The sequence below is a fragment of the Ursus americanus genome, chromosome 20 (genome assembly GCF_024610735.1).
Source record: "Ursus americanus isolate L20-20 chromosome 20, mUrsAme1.1.p, whole genome shotgun sequence".
Classification (NCBI taxonomy): Eukaryota; Metazoa; Chordata; class Mammalia; order Carnivora; family Ursidae; genus Ursus; species Ursus americanus.
Genome location: NC_142146.1, coordinates 30133540 through 30152520, shown reverse-complemented (window position 1 = coordinate 30152520; position 18981 = coordinate 30133540). Strand labels below are relative to the sequence as shown.

General features: G+C 40.2%; 1 protein-coding gene across 1 annotated transcript in view; it reads right to left on the bottom strand.

The window, feature by feature from the left end:
- Positions 1–18981, bottom strand: part of TMEM108 (transmembrane protein 108) — a 673892-nt gene that overhangs the window by 518381 nt on the left and 136530 nt on the right. Inside the window, exon 3 of the mRNA XM_087870206.1 lies at positions 13828–14036. The gene's annotated coding sequence lies outside the window, so the exon portion shown is untranslated. The remainder of the gene's footprint in view (positions 1–13827; positions 14037–18981) is intronic.

Genomic DNA, 18981 nt, shown 5'->3' with positions numbered 1-18981 from the left:
AGGTTTAGCAATGTCGTTAATATTTTCAAAGAACCAACTCCTGGTTTCATTGATCTGTTCAATTGTATTTTAGTTTCTACAGTATTTATTTCTGCTCTAATCTTCATTATGCCCTTCCTTTTGCTGGTTTGGGTTTTATTTGTTCTTCTTTTTCTAGCTCCTTTAGGTGTAAGGTTAGGTTGTTTGAGATTTTTCTTACTTTCAAAGGTAAGCCTGTACTGTTATATACTTCCTCCTTAGAACCACTTTCGCTTCATCCCAGTGATTGTGTTTTCATTTTCATTTGTTTCCATGTTTTTTTAAAATTTCTTCTTTGATTTCTTGGTTCACCCATTCATTGTACAGTCTAGCATGCTATTTAAACTCCAAATATTTGTGCTTTTTCCAGATTTTCTCCTTGTAGTAGATTTTTAGTTTTGTAGCATTGTGGTCAGAAAAGATGCATAGGGGGAGCTGAGAGGGCAGCAGAGTAGGAGGACACTAGGCTTGTCTTTTCCCATGAACACAACTAGATAACTATCAAATCATTCTAAATACCCCCAGAAATCAACCTGAAGACTGAGAGAACAAACTCCACAACTAAAGGGAGAGAAGAAGCCACATCAAAGAAGGTAGAAAGTATGGAGACGTGATTTGGAGGAGAAACTGGATTGCAGGTGCTGTGAAGGGGAGGGAGCTATGGTCACAGAGAAAGGTGAGAAAGAGAGGAGCACATGCAGAACACACAAGCAAAACATTTCCCCAAAGCCATTGCCTGGGAAAATGAGACAGGTTGATTTTTGGGAGTTCTTGCAGCAGGCAAGTCTTAAAGACTGGAGTTTTAAAGGTCAGCAGGTTTGGCTGGAATAGAGTCCTGAGGGCACCACCCTACTCCAGGAGAGAGACAAGCAAACATCCAGGGGGAGGAGGGCGATGGTATGGAATCAGTGATCTGATGAATGCCTGGGGCACACAGCTGGGAGATTATTCACTCTTCTTGAGCCAGTCCCTGAGAGGCAGCATTCAGGGAGAGGGTTCTCCAGGGACAAAGGAGCTGGCTGGCACCATTTCTCTCCCCTGCCCATTACCATAAACACAGAGCCACCTGTGGAAAGCAGCTCAGCCCCAACAATGGCTTCCTATCCTACTTAAACCAAGACCCACACCCCTGTGCTCTTCTGGGATTGCCCCTCTTAATCAAGCTTGCCTCAGTCCCAGCATGACAGGCCCCTTCCCCAGATGACCAGCAGAAACCCCTGCCCATACCACATCTCCCGACCAGAGACTTCAGCAGGGCTTCAGACCTAGTAGAAGTAGTAGTGGAAGTAGTATCAGGTCTCATTTAACAAGCAGACCAGGGCACACCTAGTTAAAACTTAACACATTCTGGCCAAAGACCAAACGCTGTCCACTACAGGCAAGGAGAGATTCTGCAAACGACCGGCCTAAAAGATAGAGCAGCCAAAACATAACAGCAGAGCACATGCAGCGGTACACACTAGAGACACTCCCTGAAGAACCAGGCCATGGACACTACGTGACCTCTTTTTCATAAAGCCATTATTCTCAGAAGCAAGAAATATAACAGGATTTTCTAACACAGAGAATATAGAGACCTAGACAAAATGCCAAGATGGAGGAATTCATCCCAAATAAAAAAATAAGATAGGGTCATAGCCAGAGATTGAAACAAAAGAGATATAAATAACAGGCCTGCTGGAGAATTTAAAGCAGCAATCAAAAGGATACTTGCTAGAGTTAAGAAAAGAATAGAAGAATTCAGGGACACTCTTACTTAGAAATAAGAGTTAAAAAAGAATCAGTCAGAAATGAAAAATGCAAAACTGAGATTGGAAACAGACTTGATGCAATGAACACAGGCTAGAAGAAGCAGAGGAATAAATTAGTGACCTATAAGATAAAATAATGGAAAATAATGAAGTTGAACAAAAGAGAGAAAGAAGTATGATGGAACATGAGAAAGACTTAGGGAACTCAGTGACTCCATCAAACATAATAACATTTGTAGTATAGGAGTCCCAAAAGAAGAAGAGAGAGAAAAGAGGGCAGAAAATTTATTTGAGGAAATAATAGCTAAAAACTTCCCTAAACTGGGGAAGGAAACAGATATCCAGATCCAGGAAGCACAGAGAATTCCCATCAAAATCACAAAAGCAGGCCAATACCAACACATATTGTATTTAATTTGTAAAATATAGTGATAAAGAAAAAATCTTGGGCACCTGGGGGGCACAGCGGTTAAGCATCTGCCTTCGGCTCAGGGCGTGATCCCAGCATTATGGGATCGAGCCCCACATCAGGCTCCTCCGCTATGAGCCTACTTCTTCTTCTCCCATTCCCCCTGCTTGTGTTCCCTCTCTCACTGGCTGTCTCTATCTCTGTCAAATAAATAAATAAAATCTTTAAAAAAAAAGAAAGAAAGAAAGAAAGAAAGAAAGAAAGAAAGAAAGAAAGAAAGAAAAAATCTTAAAAGCAGCAAGATAAAAGAAGTCCTTAAATAACAAGGGAAGACCATAGGTTAGCTGCATATTTCTCAACAGAAACTTGGCAAGAAGAGAGTGGCATGATATACTCAAAGTGCTGAAAGGGACAAATTTGCAGCCAAGAATATCCAGCAAGGCTATCATTCAGAATAGGAGAGATAAAGAGTTTCTCAGATAAACAAAAACTAAAGGAGTTTGTGACCACTAATCCAGCTCCGAAAGAAATATTAAAGTGGACTCTTTGAATGGAAAGGAAAGACCAAAAGTGACAAAGACAAGAAATGACCACAAAAAATTTCCAGAAACAACAACAAAACAAGTAATAAAATGGCACTAAATACATATCTATCAATAATTAATCTGAATGTAAATGGACTAACTGCTCCAATCAAAAGACACACGGTGTCAGAACAGATGAAAAAGCAAGACCCATCTATATGCTGCTTACAAGACACTCATTTCAGACCTAAAGACACCTGCTGATTAAAAGTGAGGGGATGGAGAAATATTTATCATGCAAATGGACGTCAAAAGAAAGCCAGAGTAGCAATACTTCTATCAGACAAACTAGACTTTAAACCAAAGACTGTAACAGAAGATAAAGAAGGCACTATATTGTAGTAAAGGGGACAATCCAACATGATGATCAACAATTGTAAATATTTATGCACTAAACATGGGAGCACCCAAATATATAAAACAATTAATAACCAACGTAAAGGAACTCATTGATAATAATACAATAATAGTAGGGGACATTAACACCCCACTTACATCAATGGACAGATCATCTAAATAGAAAATCAACAAGGAAACATTGGCTTTAAATAACATTGGACCAGATGGCCTCAACAGATATATTCAGAACATTCTATCCTAAAGCAGCAGAATTCACATTCAAGTCCACATGGGACATTCTCCAGAATAGATCACATACTAGGTCACAAATCAGCCTTCAACAAGTAAAAAAAGAATGAGACCATACCATGCATATTTTCAGACCTCAATGCTATGAAACTTGAAGTCAATCACAAGAAAAAATTTGGAAAGACCACAAATACATTTGGGTTAAAGAATATCCTACTAAAGAATGAATGGGTTAACCAGAAAATTAAAGACGAAATAAAAAAAAATACTTGGAAACAAATGAAAATGAAAACTTGACAGTCCAAAACCTTTGGGATACAGCAAAGGCAGAACTAAGAGGGAAGTATATAGAAATACAGGCCTACCACAAGTAGCAGGAAAAATCTCAAATAAACAACATAACCTTACACCTAAAGGAGTTAGCAAAAGAACAAAAATGAAGCCTAAAGCCAGCAGAAGGAAGGAAATAAAGATTAGAGCAGAAATAAATGATATATCATATGGTTTCACTCATTTGTGGAACATGAGAAGTAGGAAGATCAGTAGGAGAAGAAAGGGAAGAAGAAAGGGGGGGTAAACAGAAGGGGGAATGAACCATGAGAGACTATGGACTCTGGGAGACAAATTGAGGGCTTCAGAGGGGAGGGAGGTGGGGGAATGGGATAGGCTGGTGATGGGTATTAAGGAGGGCATGTATTGCATGGTGCACTGGGTGTTATAAGCAAGTAATGAATCATGGAACTTTACATCAAAAACTAGGGATGTACTGTATGGTGACTAACATAATATAATAAAAAAATACTATTTAAAAAAAGAAATAAATGATATAGAACTAAGAAAACCAATAGAACAAATCAATGAAGCCAGGAGCTGCTTCTTTCAAAAAACTAATAAAATTGATAACCCCCTGGCCAGACTTATCAAAAAGAAAAGAGAAAGGATCCAAATAGGGTTGAGAGAAAGGGTTGGGGGGGGGCATTTTTAAAGCTCTTTCAGAGAAAAACATGCAGCCAAGGATCCTTTATCCAGCAAGGCTGTCATTCAAAATTGATGGAGAGATAAGGACCTTCCAGAATCGCCACACACTGCCCAATTTCATAACCACAAAACCAGCCCTACATGAGATATTAAGGGGGGGTTATATAAAAGTAAAAAGACCCCAAGAGTGACACAGAACAGAAAGTTACAATCTAGAGAAACAAAGACTTTACAGGCAACACGACATCATTAAAATCATATCTCTCAATAATCCCTCTCAATGTGAATAGCCTAAATGCTCCCATAAATGCCACAGGGTTGCAGACTGGATAAAAAGACATGACCCATCCATTTGCTGTCTACAAGAGACTCATCTTGAACCTAAAAATGCATCCAGACTGAAAGTGAAGGGATGGAAAACCATTTTTCATGTCAATGGACCTCAAAAGAAAACTGGGGTAGCGATTCTCATATCAGACAGATTGGATTTTAAGACTGTATCTGTTAGCCATTTGTATGTCTTCATTGGAAAAGTGTCTGTTCATGTCTTCTGCCCATTTTATGATTTGTTTATTTGTTTCTTGTGTATTGAGTTTGAGAAGTTCTTTGTAGATCTTGGGTACCAGTCTTTTATCGGTAGTGTCATTTGCAAATATATTCTCTCATTCCGTGGGCTGCCTCTTAGTTTTTTTGACTGTTTCCTTGGCTGTGCAGAGCTTTTTATCTTGATGAAGGCCACAAGTTCATTTTTTTCTTTTGTTTCTCTTGCCTTTGGAGATGTGTCATGAAAAAGGTTGCTGTGGCCGATGTCGTAGAGGTTGTTGCCTATATTCTCCTCTAGGATTTTGATGGATTTCTGTCTCACATTGAGGTCTTTCATCCATTTGGAGTTTATCTTTGTGTATGGTGTGAGAGAGTGGTCAGGTTTCATTCTTTTGCATGTAGCTGTCCAATTTTCCCAGCACCATTTATTGAAGAGACTGTCTTTTTTCCACCAGATGTTTTTTCCTGCTTTATCAAAGATTAGTTGCCCAAAGAGCTGAGGGTCCATTTCTGGGTTCTCTATTCTGTTCCATTGGTCTATGTGTCTGTTTTTGTGCCAGTACCATGCTGTCTTGGTGATCACAGCTTTGTAGTACAACTTGAAATCTGGCATTGTGATGCCCCCAGCTTTGTTTTTCTTTTTCAACAATTCCTTGGCGATTCGGGGCCTTTTCTGGTTCCACACAAATTTAAGGGCTGTTTGTTCCAGTTCTTTGAAAAATGTCATTGGTATTTTTATCGGGAGAGCACTGAAAGTGTAGATTGCTCAGGGTAGCATGGACATTTTAACTATGTTAATTCTTCTGATACATGAGCATGGAATATTTTTCCATCTTTTTGTGTCTTCTTCAATGTCTTTCAAAAATGTTCAAAATCATTAGCCATCACGGAAATTCAAATCAAAACCACACTAAGATACCAACTTACGCCAGTTAGAATGGCAAAAATTGACAAGGCAAGAAACAACAATTGCTGGAGAGGATGTGGAGAAAGGGGATCCCTCCTACATTGTTGGTGGGAATGCAAATTGGTACAGCCACTCTGAAAAACAGTGTGGAGGTCCCTTCAAAAGTTAAAAATTGAGCTACCCTATGATCCAGCCATTGCACTACTGGGTGTTTACCCCAAAGATACAGACGTAGTGAAGAGAAGGGCCATATGCACCCCAATGTTCATAGCTGCATTGTCCACAATAGCTAAATCATGAAAAGAGCTGAGATGCCCTTCAACAGATGACTGGTTTAAGAAGATGTGGTCCATATATACAATGGAATATTACTCAGCCATCAAAAAGAATGATTTCTCAACATTTGCTGCAACATGGATGGGACTGGAAGAGATAATGCTAGGTGAAATAAGTCAAGCAGAGAAAGACAATTATCATATGGTTTCTCTCATTTATGGAACATAAGAACTAGGAAGATCGGTAGGAGAAGAAAGGGAAGAAGAAAGGGGGGGTAAACAGAAGGGGGAATGAACAATGACTCTGGGAAACAAACTGAGGGCTTCAGAGGGGAGGGCGGTGGGGGAATGGGATAGGCTGGTGATGGGTATTAAGGAGGGCACGTAATGCATGGTGCACTGGGTGTTATACACAAGTAATGAAACATGGAACTTTACATCAAAAACTAGGGATGTACTGTATGGTGACTAACATACTGTAATAAATATTATTATTAAAAAAAAAAATCTCCTGACAAACAAAAGTCCAGGGCTAGATGTCATCACAGGTGGATTTTACTAAAGTTAAATTCTGCCCCCCCCAACTCTCTCTCTCTTAAAAGGGGGGGGGGAAGACACGAATAAACATTTCTCCAAAGAAGATATGGCTAACAGACACATGAAAAGATGCTCAATATCTCTCATATCAAGGAAATGCAAATCAAAATTACAATGAGATCATTTCACACTTGTCAGAATGGCCAAAATTAACAACACAGGAAACAACAGGTGTTGGCAAGGATGTGGAGAAAGGGGAATCCTCTTACACTGTCGGTGGGAATGCAAACTGGTGCAGCCACTGTGGAAAGCAATGTGGAGGTTCCTCAAAAAGTTAAAAATAGAACCACCCTGTGATCCAGCAATTGCTGTAGTAGGTATTTACTCAAAGAATACAAAAATACTAATTCAAAGGAATACATGAACCCTGATGTTTATAGAAGCATTATCAACAACAGCTAAAATACAGAAAAATCCCAAAATGTCCATTGACTGGTGAATGGATAAAGAAGTTGTGGTATCTGTATATATATATAAAATACATAATGTATAATATATAATAGCAATATATAATATATATAATATTATATATAATAGAATATTATTCAGTCATAAAAAAGAATGAAATCTTGCCATTTGCAATGATGTGGGTGGAGCTAAAGGGTATTATGCTAAACAAAGTCAGTCAGTCAGAGAAAGACAAATATCATACGATTTCACTCGTGTGTAATCTAGGAAACAAAGCAAATGATCACAGGGGATAAAAAGAGAGAGGCAAACCATAAAAAAGACTCTTAACTATAGAGAACAAATAGATGGCTATGGGAAGGCAGGGAGGAATGGTGAAATAGGGGATGGGAATTAAGGAATGCACTTGTTATGATGATCCCTAGGTGTTGTATATAAGTACTGAATCACTAAATTGTACACCTAAAACTAATATTACACTATGTGTTAACAAACTGGAATTGAAATAAAAACTTTAAAAAAAAAGAAAAAGAAAAGATGCATGGTATGACTTTTATTTTTTTGAATTTGTGGAAACTTGTTTTGTGGCCTAATATGTGATCTATTCTGAAGAATGTTCTGTGTGCACTTGTCATGTCTTCTGCTGTTTTAGGATGGAATGTTCTGAGTATGTCTGTTAAATCCATCTGGTCCAGTGTGTTATTCAAAGACACTATCTCCTTGTTGATTTTGTGTGGATGATCTGTCCATTGATGTAAGTGGGGTGTTAAAGTCCCCTACAATTGTTGTACTACTATAAATTTTTTTCCATTATGTTTGCTATTAACTGTTTTATGTATTTGAGTGCTCCCAAGTTGGGTGCAAAAATATTTACAATTTTTATATCATGTTGTTGCATTGTCCCATTTATTATTATATAATGCCCTTCTTTATCTCTTGTGTTTTTTAAAGATTTATTTATTTATTTGAGAGAGAGAGAGAGAGAATGTGAGTGGGGGGAGGGGCTTAGGGAGAGGGAGAATCCCCAAGCAGACTCTCCACTAAGCATGGAGCCCAAAGCGGGGCTCAATCCCAGGACCCTGAGATCATGACCTGAGCTAAAATCAAGAGTCAATGCTTAATGGACTGATCCACCCAGGTGCCCACTTTATTTCTTGTTATAGTTTTTGTTTTATTTATTTATTTATTTATTTATTTATTTATTTATTTTTATTTTTTTAAAAAGATTTTATTTATTTATTTGACAGAGAGACAGCCAAAGAGAGAAGGAACACAAGCAGGGGGACTGGGAAAGGAAGAAGCAGGCTCCTAGCAGAGAAGCCTGATGTGGGGCTCGATCCCAGAACGCCGGGACCACACCCTGAGCCGAAGGCAGAGGCTTAACGACTGCGCCCCCCAGGCGCACCAATAGTCTTTGTTTTAAAAGTCTATTTTGTCTGATATAAGTATTGCTACTCTAGTTTTCTTTTGACATCGTTTGCATGATAAATTTTTCTCCATCTCCATCCCTTCACTTTCAATCGTTTAGTCTGAAATAAATCTTTCATAGGCCACATATAAATGAGTCCACTCCTTCACCCTATGTCTTTTGATTAGAGTATTTAGTCCATTTACATTCAGAGCAATTATTGATAGATATGTATTTAGTGCCATTTATTACTTATTTTGTGTTATTTCTGTAGATTTTCTCTGATCCTTTCTTGCTCTCTTTCATGGTTTGTTGGCTTTCGTTAGTGATATACTTGGATGCCTTTCTGTTTACTCTTTGCAGATCTATTACTAGTTTTTGATTTGTGGTTACCGTTAGGTTTGTATATAACATCTTCTGCATATAGTATTCTATCTTAAATTGATGATCACTTAAGTTTAAACCCTTCTCTCCTCTCCACATTTTAGGTATATGGTGTCATATTTTACATCCTTTTATATTATGAATCCCTTGACTGATTTTTACAGAAATGTTTATTTTTACTGCTTTTGTGGTTTTTACTTTTTATACTCTCACTTATGGTCTTTCCTTTCCACTCAGAGAGTTCCCTTTAATATTTCTTGTAGGACTGGTTTAATGATCATGAACTGCTTTAGTTTTTGTTTGTCTGAGAAACTCTTTATCTCTCCTTCTATTCTGAATGATAACCTTGCTGGATAGAGTATTCTTGGCTGCAGATTTGTCCCTTTCAGTACTTTGAATAGATCATGCCGCTTTCTTCTGGCCTGCAAAGTTTCTGCTGCAAATCCATTGATAGCTTTATGGGGTTTCCCTTATATGTAACTGTCTTCTTTTCTCTTGCTGCTTTTAATTTTTTTTTTCTTTATAGCTACTTTTGGCCATTTTAATTACTATGTTTCTTGGTGTGGATCTCCTTGAGTTGAATTTGGGGGGCCTCCTGAATCTGGATATCTGTTTCCTTCTGCACATTAGCGAAGTTTTCAGCTATTATTTCTTCAAATAAATTTTCTGCCACCTTTTCTCTCTCTTCTTCTTCTGGGATTCCCATAATGCAAACATTATTATGCTTGATAGAGTCACTGAGTTCCCTAAGACTATTCCCAATTTGTGTAATTTTCTTTCCTCTTCTTTACTCAGTTTGGTTATTTTCCATTACCCTGCCTTCCAGGTTCATTCATCCGCTTCATCTAACCTGCTATTTATTCCAACAAGTGTGTTTTCATTTATTGTATTCTTTTTTATTTAAATTCAATTAGCCAACATACAGTACATCATTAGTTTCAGATGTAGAGTTCAGTAATTCATCAGTTGTGTATAACACCCAGTGCTCATCACATCACATGCCCTCCTTACATTTATTGTATTCTTGATCTCTGATTGTTTTTTTTTTAATCTCTGATGTCCTCTACTCTTTTCTCAAGTCCAGTGAGTATCTTTATGATCATTATTTTAAATTCTCTATCAGACATATTTCTTATTTCCATTTGGCTTTGGTCTCTTACTATAGTTTGGTCCTGTTCTTTCATTTAGGAGATATTTTTCTATCTCTTCCTTTTGTCTGACTTCCTGTGTCTGTTTCTGTGTGTTATCGAAGTGAGCTACTTCTCTTGCTCTTAAGAACAACAGCCTTATGAAGAAGAGGTCCTACAGTGTCCTGCAGTGCAGTGTCCCCTGATCCCCAGGGCCTGGCACTTCAGGGAGTGTCTCCTATGTGTGTTGCATGTGCTCTGCTGTTGAGCCTTGGCCAATCCTTCAGTCCAGTTGTCTGCGAAGACTCTTTTTGCCTACTGTGGGTAGCGTTTGGTTCCTGGCAGGGGTGGGGCATGTTTTAATAAGGTGTTCAGTGGTCTAGTTGCAAAAAGAGACCTGCAGCCAGAACTGAGGTCCTGCAAAACACATGGGTCAAGAAATGTGGTGTTAGCAGGGTTTCCACTGGTCTTTTGGAGGAGGGGTCAGCAGTACTGGAGTAAGGTGCAGGGTGGGTGAGGGAGCGCCACATGGTATAAGCAAGTTAGGTAAGGCATGCCATGCTGGTTCCTGCAGCATGGCACCTGCAAGCTCCTTTGTTCCTGAAGTCCCCATGACCCCCATCTCTCTGGCCATCCTCTGAGATGAGCAAATCACCCTCCTTCCCATCTGCCCCCCAACTCCCACATTTTCCAAATTGCTGGTTCTAGGCTGTATCTGCACAGGCTGTTTGTTCTGCTGCTTCTTTAAGGGTAGGGACTCTGCTTCTTAATGCCCTCCAGGCTCTCCCAGAGTGGAGCCCAGTGATTTTTTAAAATTCCAGGCTTTAAGTCCCACTGATTTTAAGAACTCATATAATTTGGCCCCTCTTGCTTTCAAGGCAAATGTTATGGGGATTCATCCTCCCCATTTGTGGGCTCCCCCATGTGAAAGTCTGTTTTCCACCCTTCTCCACACCATTGGCTCCCTCCCCACCATAGACAGCCACAGTCTGTTTTGCTCCTAGACCTCATCTTCACCTTTCCTACTTTCTTTGATGTAGCCTCCTCTCTAACTTTAGTTGTAGAGTTTATCTGCAAGTCTTTGGATGTTTCCAGAGTTATTTACACTGACGTGAGTATTATCTAGTTGTATGTGTAGGACAGGATGAGCTTAGTGTCCTCCTACTCCATCATCTCCCTAGCGGACCTCCCATTATGTTATTTTTAAATCAATTAATAAATACGTTAAATGTTTTCTAGTGTTAATCTCTAATACAATAAACACTGACAGCTATCACCCACATAATTAGAAGCCCTCTGTGGTTCTCAAATTTTAGAGTGCTACAGCCTCCTGAGACCAAAGTTTGTAAAGTATTGTTCTAGACTCTAACCCCTGTGGGGACAGGGGCTACATCTTTCTTGATCACTGCTATATTCTACATGGGAGATATTTGAAAGATATTGGGGCACCTACGTGGTTCAAAGAGCCAAGCATCTGACTTCGGCTCAGGTCATGATCTCTAGGTCCTGGGGTCAAGTCCCGCATTGAGCTTGCTGTTCACTGGGGAGCCTGCTTGTCTCTCTGCCCCTCCCCCTGCTCATGCTCTCTTGTGCATGCATTCTCTCTCTCTGGCTCTCTCTCTCAAATAAATAAAATTTTTATCTTTTTTAAGATTTTATTTATTTATTTGACAGAGAGAGAGATAGTGAGAAAGGGAACAGAAGCAGGGGGGGTGGGAGAGGGAGAAGCAGGCTCCCCAAGGAGTAGGGAGCCCAACGTGGGTCTCAATCCCAGGATCACAACCTGAGCCAAAGGCAGATGCTTAACGACTGAGCCACCCAGGTGCCCCAAATAAAATCTTAAAAAAAAAGAAAAATGACTTAATATTTGCTGAAAATGTGATCACATGTCTGTCCAGATGAATGAATGACACTCAAAATGGACCTTGCAAGGCATTCCAGACAGAGGGAACAATCTGATAAAAAGGACCAGAAATAAGAAAATAAGCATTTAAGGAGAATTGTGAGAAATTAAGTGTGTAGTGCTGATTAACACGGTGTATAAAAACTTAGGCTTTGGACATAAACAATCCTAAGTTCAAATCCTGACTCCAGTCTTTATTAGCTAAGTTGCATTGGGCAGATTAAACATTCTCAGCTTTAGCTTATTAGTTGTGTGTACTACTCCAAGTTATTACCCCTCTGTGCCTCTGTTTCCTTACCTTTAAAGTGAAGATAGTAACAGCATCTACTTCCTACATTTTTGCTGACAGCAGTACAGTGCCCAGAGTTGTACTTCCTAACATAGCAGTCCTTTACCACATATGGCCATTAAGCACTTGGTATGTGGCTAGTGCACTGGAAAACAAATTTATTTTTTATTTTAACTGATTGAAATTAAAATTAAAAATTTTAAATTGAAGCAGTTTTATCAATATGGATGAGAGTAGAAAAGGAAACTATTTTTGGTACTTGATTCAGGTACTAGGAATCTTTTAAGTATGTTTGGAACAACGGGTATGTGAAACTAATTTTCCCACTGTTCTTTTTATGAAATCTAAATACAGTTCAATTACTTTCAATGAAAATTTAGTGTCCAAATTGAGATATGCTGCAGGTGTAAAATACACAGTGGATTTGAAAGACTTAATATCCTCTCAAGAAGAAGAAAAAAATATCATTAATAAGTCTTTATTGATTAGAAGCCCACTGATAAAATATTTTAGAGAAATAAATTTCACTTGTTTCTTTTTACTTTTTTATGTATAATCAGAAAATTTTAAATTACATAGATGGCTCATATTATATTTCTATTGGACAGTGGCTTAGCATATTGCAAGCACTGTGCAAGTGTTAGTGATCACTGTTTTATTATCTGTACTATAGAGATAACATTTACCTTACAAAATCATATAAAGAGAAAATGAGATGTGATATAAAGCTCTTAGCACAGTGTGGAGCACATAATAAGGGCTCAGTAAATGCACCTGTCACCTGTAAATGGCAAGCTCATCATGTGTTCTGGGAAGATAGACCTGGAAAGTGAGGTGGGGGTTGTATATTATAGAAGGTTTTGCAAATCCGGCCGAGAAGCTGGGTATTAATTCTCTATGCAACCAAGAGCCAGTGAAGCACATGATCCAGGATGTGTTTTAGAAAGATAACTCTGACATATAGCCTCGGGGAGGGGTGGGGGGATGTGAGTTTTGGAAACAATTCTAAGCCATTCAGAGCAAAGTCTGTGAAGTAGGTTGAGTGATCAAGCTGGGAAATGCTGTCTGGGGTCACAAACCAAGTCTCAGTTTGACTGATGAGTCTGGTTTCACAGGAAGCTCATAATCCAGCTTGGTGGGCAATTCCGAAAGAGAAGTTTCACAGGCATTTTGGAAAGTGACAGACAGCATCATTGGCTTAAGCAGATCTCCTTCCACTGTGACTATCCCAAAATATGTACATTTTTTATGTTTACACAATCAAGCACATAAATGGTGTCATTACATTTTAGTTTGTGCACTCCAGAAAAAAGGCTCTTCTGTTACAGCTTTTGTAAGACAATTTCCTGATCTCAAACCCCCTAAGGAGTCCTCCAAGTTCCTCTTTTGTATAAATAAGCCCATCCTTCCCTAGGAAATACCTAGGTACCAAAACAAAACCCTTTCATCAGTACCGCCCTTAGATCCAGGCACTAGAAGCCCCCCATCTTGGGGCCATACCTTTGAGGGTTCTGGGATCGCCCTTTTTCTGCTACACTCTTCTCCTTCCTGAGGTATCTAATGTTGCATAGAAAATCACCGTAAAACTCAATGGGTTAACAGGACGATCATTTTTATCTTTCATGGTTTCTGTGGGTTTTGAGTTTGGGGTAGCTTACCGGGGTGGTTCTGGTTCAACGTCTCTCATGAGGTTATAGTCAGATGTCAGCTGAGACTGTAGTCATCTGAAGGCTTGTCTTGGACTAGAGGATATACTTCCAAGGTGGTTCACTCACAGAGTTGGCAAGTTGGTTTTGGCTGCTATAAGACCTTAGGTCCTCTTCACGTGGGAAGCTCCCTCACGAGATGATGGCTGGGTTCTGAGAGACTGAATATACAAATGGATGATGATTAGGTCATACATGAAAATAGAACTCTGACCCACAACTTGCAGCAACCAGCCCAGAAAGTCAACCACAGCATCTGTAGCAATTAACCCAAAATGTCCAGGGCTTTGATGAATAACTGATGGCTTCCTTAATCTTACTTCCATTTCCAACTTAGGCCAACAGAGAAAACCAATCACATAGCATGCCTTACTTCTAGTTAGCCCAACAGCTTCCCCATGGCAAAAACTTCTAATTAGGGCACACCTGAAGCCTCCCTTTTTTCCATTTTATACCTTTCCACTCCTCTACTTGCCTTTGAATCTCTGCAAAACAGAGATGGTGGCTGACTCCCTAACTACACAAGCTCTGAATTAAATTGCCTTTGCTTGTTCTCATTTGGGTGGTCTTTGCTTATATCCATAGTTTTAAAAGCAAGAAGTTCTGAGAGAAAGTGCGTGTGTGTGTGTGTGTGTGTGTGTGTGTATGCGCACGCATGTGTGTGTGTGTGTGTGTGAGAGAGAGAGAGAGAGACAGAGACAGAGAGAGAGAGACAGAGAAATTGTGAGCACAAGCGAGAGTGGGCCAGACGCTGTGCCATTTTTATGACCTAACTTTAGAAGTCACATATTATCACTTCTACATACTTCCTGTGTCTAGGCAGTCCCAATCACCTGCCTAGGGGGAAACAGAGACCCCACCTCTTGGTAAAAATATATGTCACTCATATTGTAAGAAAAGCATGTGGGATGGGATAAATATATAGGTTTGGCCATATATGAAAATACAATCTGCTACATACCCACAGGATAAGAAGTCTGTGGGGCCAGAGGACACGATTGAACAGAGCGTGCTCCCCAACTTCTAGATCTTCACGGAAAAGTATGGTAGCCACCAGTCAAATGTGGCAATTTAAATTTAAATTAAGGTTAAATAAAATTTAAAGTTCAGCTCCTTAGTCATAATAACCCCATTTTGAGTACTCAGTAGCCACAAGTGGCCAGTGACTACTTCCATACTGGACAGGCCAAACAGAATATTTCCATCACTGCATGGGACTAATCCAGTTCAAGTTCTGGGACCTCAAAAATCCATGTCCAAAAATTCCCTAGTCCATTTTCCAGGCTACAGCCTTTTTCTCTAGGTTAATCTTTGTAAGAGTAGACCATGTTGCTGATATGAGCACCTCAAGGCCTAATGGGTAGCCAAAAAATGACTGCTGACAAGCTGTGTAGATAGAGCTTGGATGTCCAGGCTTGAATGTCTGCAAGCTTGCTGTTATGAACGGAGCTGTATCCCCCTCAAAGTCATATGTCGAATCCTAACCTCCGGGGTGCCTGGGTGGCTCAGTCGTTAAGTGTCTGCCTTTGGCTCAGGGCGTGATCCTGGCATTCTGGGATCAAGCCCCACATCAGGCTCCTCTGCTGGGAGCCTGCTTCTTCCTTTCCCACTCCCCCTGCTTGTGTTCTCTCTCTCGCTGGCTGTCTCTGTCAAATAAATAAATAAAATCTTAAAAAAAAAAAAAAAAAAGAAGAAGTCCTAACCTCCAATGTGACTGTATTTGAAGAGAGGGCCCTTCAGAGGTAGTAAAGATTAAGTGAGGTTGGGGTGCCTGGGTGGCTCAGGCGGTTAACCTTCTGCCTTCAGCTCAGGTAATAATCCCAGAGTCCTGGGATCAAGTCCCACATTGGGCTCCCTGCTCTTCGGGGAGCCTGTTTTCTCCCTCTCCCTCTGCCTGCTACTCCCCCTGCTTGTGCTCTCTCAATCTCTCTCTCTTTCTCTCTCCCTCTGTCAAATGAATAAATAAAATCTTAAAAAAAAAAAAAGATTAAGTGAAGTCATAAGGGTAGGGCCTTAATCCAAAAGGACCGGTATTCTTCAAAGTAGAGGAAGAGACAAGAGAGTTCCCACTCTCTGTGTGCCACAGAGGAAAGGCCATGTGTGTAAGCAGCAAGAAGGCAGCCATCTTCAAGGCATGAACCAAATTAGCTGACACCTAGATCTGGGACCTCCAACCTCCAGAACTATAAGAGAATAAATTTCTGTTATTTAATCCCCCAGTCTGTAGTGTTTTGTTATGGCACCCCAAGTAGACTAATACACTAGTGGACAATTCCTTCACAGAACAGATTAGACTGGGTGTGGGAAGAGGTGGGGAGGTGGGCCATAGGTTGGAGGGGTCCCCTGGCCACCTCATTCCAGCATGGAACTTCAAGAGATCTGAAAATTATAAACTCAAATTTGGCCTTCCAGGATGCTATGAATGCATATATGTAAATGTAGATAGATACAATTTATTTAACAGTTTGTTAGCATGATTTATATCTTTTAAATACTTTGATATATGATATATAGGCCTTCAGTGGTGCTCTTGCATTAGACCCCACAAAAGTTAGGGGTACACAAGATTTTAGTTTTTACTCTGAGGAAGAGCAAAACATATGTGTGTGGTATGTTGCATCATTATTATTGTAATAAAAATACAATTTCATATAGAAGGGTGCTATCAGGCCCAAGTTAGGGGTACAAAGTGGGTAGAGGGCCTTCCTCTGCCTCGATGCATATTTCAGAGACAAAGTATTTTTCAAGACTAAGAAACTAATGTAGATATCAGCTGCACTCTTATTTTAAGGGGACTGTTGAATTTCCTGAGAAGAAAAGCCTACGGGGAATAGGCTTGGGAATGAATATTGTAGTAGTCACTGTTGGTGCCCCCCTTTTACTGAGAGTGACTTTTGTTTCAAGTGACACCTGGAACAGCCAACTTTTATCCACTGAAATGTTCCTTGAAACATTTTATTTTCCACCTGGTATATCTTTAAACAAAAATGCTTGTCAGCAGCTGGCACATTAAGAAAGTCACTACCAGTTTTCCATAAGTTTAAAAAATATTTTGAGCTGTCCTGTGAAAGTCTCTTTCTCCAGCTCAGCGAGTTCTTTAGCTGATGAATGTTCCCAAATGCATATGGTTGCTGATGGAGGAACCCAGATTCCTGACTACACAGAAAGTTGCCCTTCTGCCTCTATGACTTTGGGTTGAAGAGCAAACCATGCCCTTGGCCAGAGCAGCTGAGAGCCTTTCTACATCTTAGAAAAGATGCTTTGGGCACTCGTTCAATTACTTGTGGCTGTATTCCCCTGACCTTCAGGGTCTTTGTGGAGTATTATAATGTGAGCCAACATTGCAAATGCTATAGTGTTACCCACACATCTAGATAAGGTGGCAGACCTAGCAGATGTTAGCAAACCCTACCCCTTCTTAGACCTAGCAGACCTAGCAGATGTTAGCAAACCCTACCCCTTCTTAGAATTTAGGATGGAGTGTTCCAAATATACAGAAAGCATATGTGATAGACTACAGTAAGAAACAAAGATGACCAAACGCAGTCTGAAACAAAGCTGGACTTGTCGTTTATCTGGGAGAGGCATGTGGCCTCATTCAGGTATGAGTTCAGCAGGTCTCTCTGTTACAAATCTAAAGAACTTGGCCTATGGGGCAGAGTGTAAATTCTTTCTTTTCCTGTCTCTGATTTAGGGAAGTCTGGATTCAAACAAGTCCAGGGTTGGTTACCTAAGCTTCCAGTGGGCCAGAGGCCATTCGGTGAGGGGCCTAAACTGAGCATTCTTAACAAGATTTCACTTTAATATGAATGCAAACAAGAAAAGGAAATTCCCAGGAACCAGAAGCAAAGACTTTAGATAGTACAGTAGGTGGGAGTTGAAACTATGTAGCCCTCAGGATGTGAGTCTTAGATACACCTGAAGTGAAGAGGTTTTTAATGCTTGGGCAGAAAGTAGAGTCAAAGGCAGGCAGCCAGAACAGGTCTCTACCCACTTTGTGCTCTGGGATTGGAAAGTTACATGTGGAAGCAAGCTTCCTGCCCCAGCCCTGCATGAGAATATCAGTAGTGGAAAATAAATTTAGGACTGAGCAAGGTTGTCCAGGACCTACCTGATGAACGCCTTGAGCCTGACAGAAATAGCCACAAATCTGTCCCCTGGGTTTTCAAAACTAGGGCACCCCCAGGATTCTCAAGGAAGATGATTATGATCTCCATAGCCTATCAAATGATGATAAGTACTGTGTTTAGTGGCTTCATGGGGTGGGGCAGTACAGAAGGAGGGCTTCAAATATGCAGTGTGAGAAGCCCTCTAGTGCTTATATTTTATTAATTTATTATACATTGGTTCATTTATTAATCACACTGTGTGCCAGGCTCTTTACCATTTGTCATCCTGAATCTTCCCAACAACCACATTCCACAGCATATCCTTAACCTGGGCAGAGCAGCCTTCCTAGCTGGCACTATTTTTCAGAAAGTTGGATAAAGTCCCAGTCTTCTGATGCATAATATTCTACCACCTGAGATTCATTCTTTGGAGTTTTGGCAGCTTTTCCATTTACACGTGCACACACACCTCCATACTAGATTACAAACACTAGACAATCGAGTACAATGGAAAGAGCTCTGACATGGAAGCCCTGTGACCTGGGTTCTGGTCTGGACACCATGCCCTGACTATGAGATTTTGGTAAGGCTACACAGCTAGGATGGTTTTCAGCACATAGTAGATGGTAAATGAATGAAAGTGTTTAATTTACATTATTACTATGCATTCCTGACCAAGGGCTCAACATCTCCATATATCATATCATGGCCCTTACCAGCATGTCATAAAAGCAACTAGAACCCTGTCGCATTGCATAGTGAGGTGTGTGTAGACAGAATCCTTCACCAAAACGAGCCCAGTCTTATTCAAGGTGAATCTATAACATGCTCAGAGCATAGAGGATGTCAAAATGCTTTTATAGTTCCCCTTTTGTACTGAGGTCTGCTCACATGAAGCTTTGCCTTCCCTCCCTTCTTCCTTTTCCACTGCTCTTGGCCATGGCACTTTCTTTGGTCTCCATGGTTGCCATGCTGACAAATCTTTTTTCCCACAGCT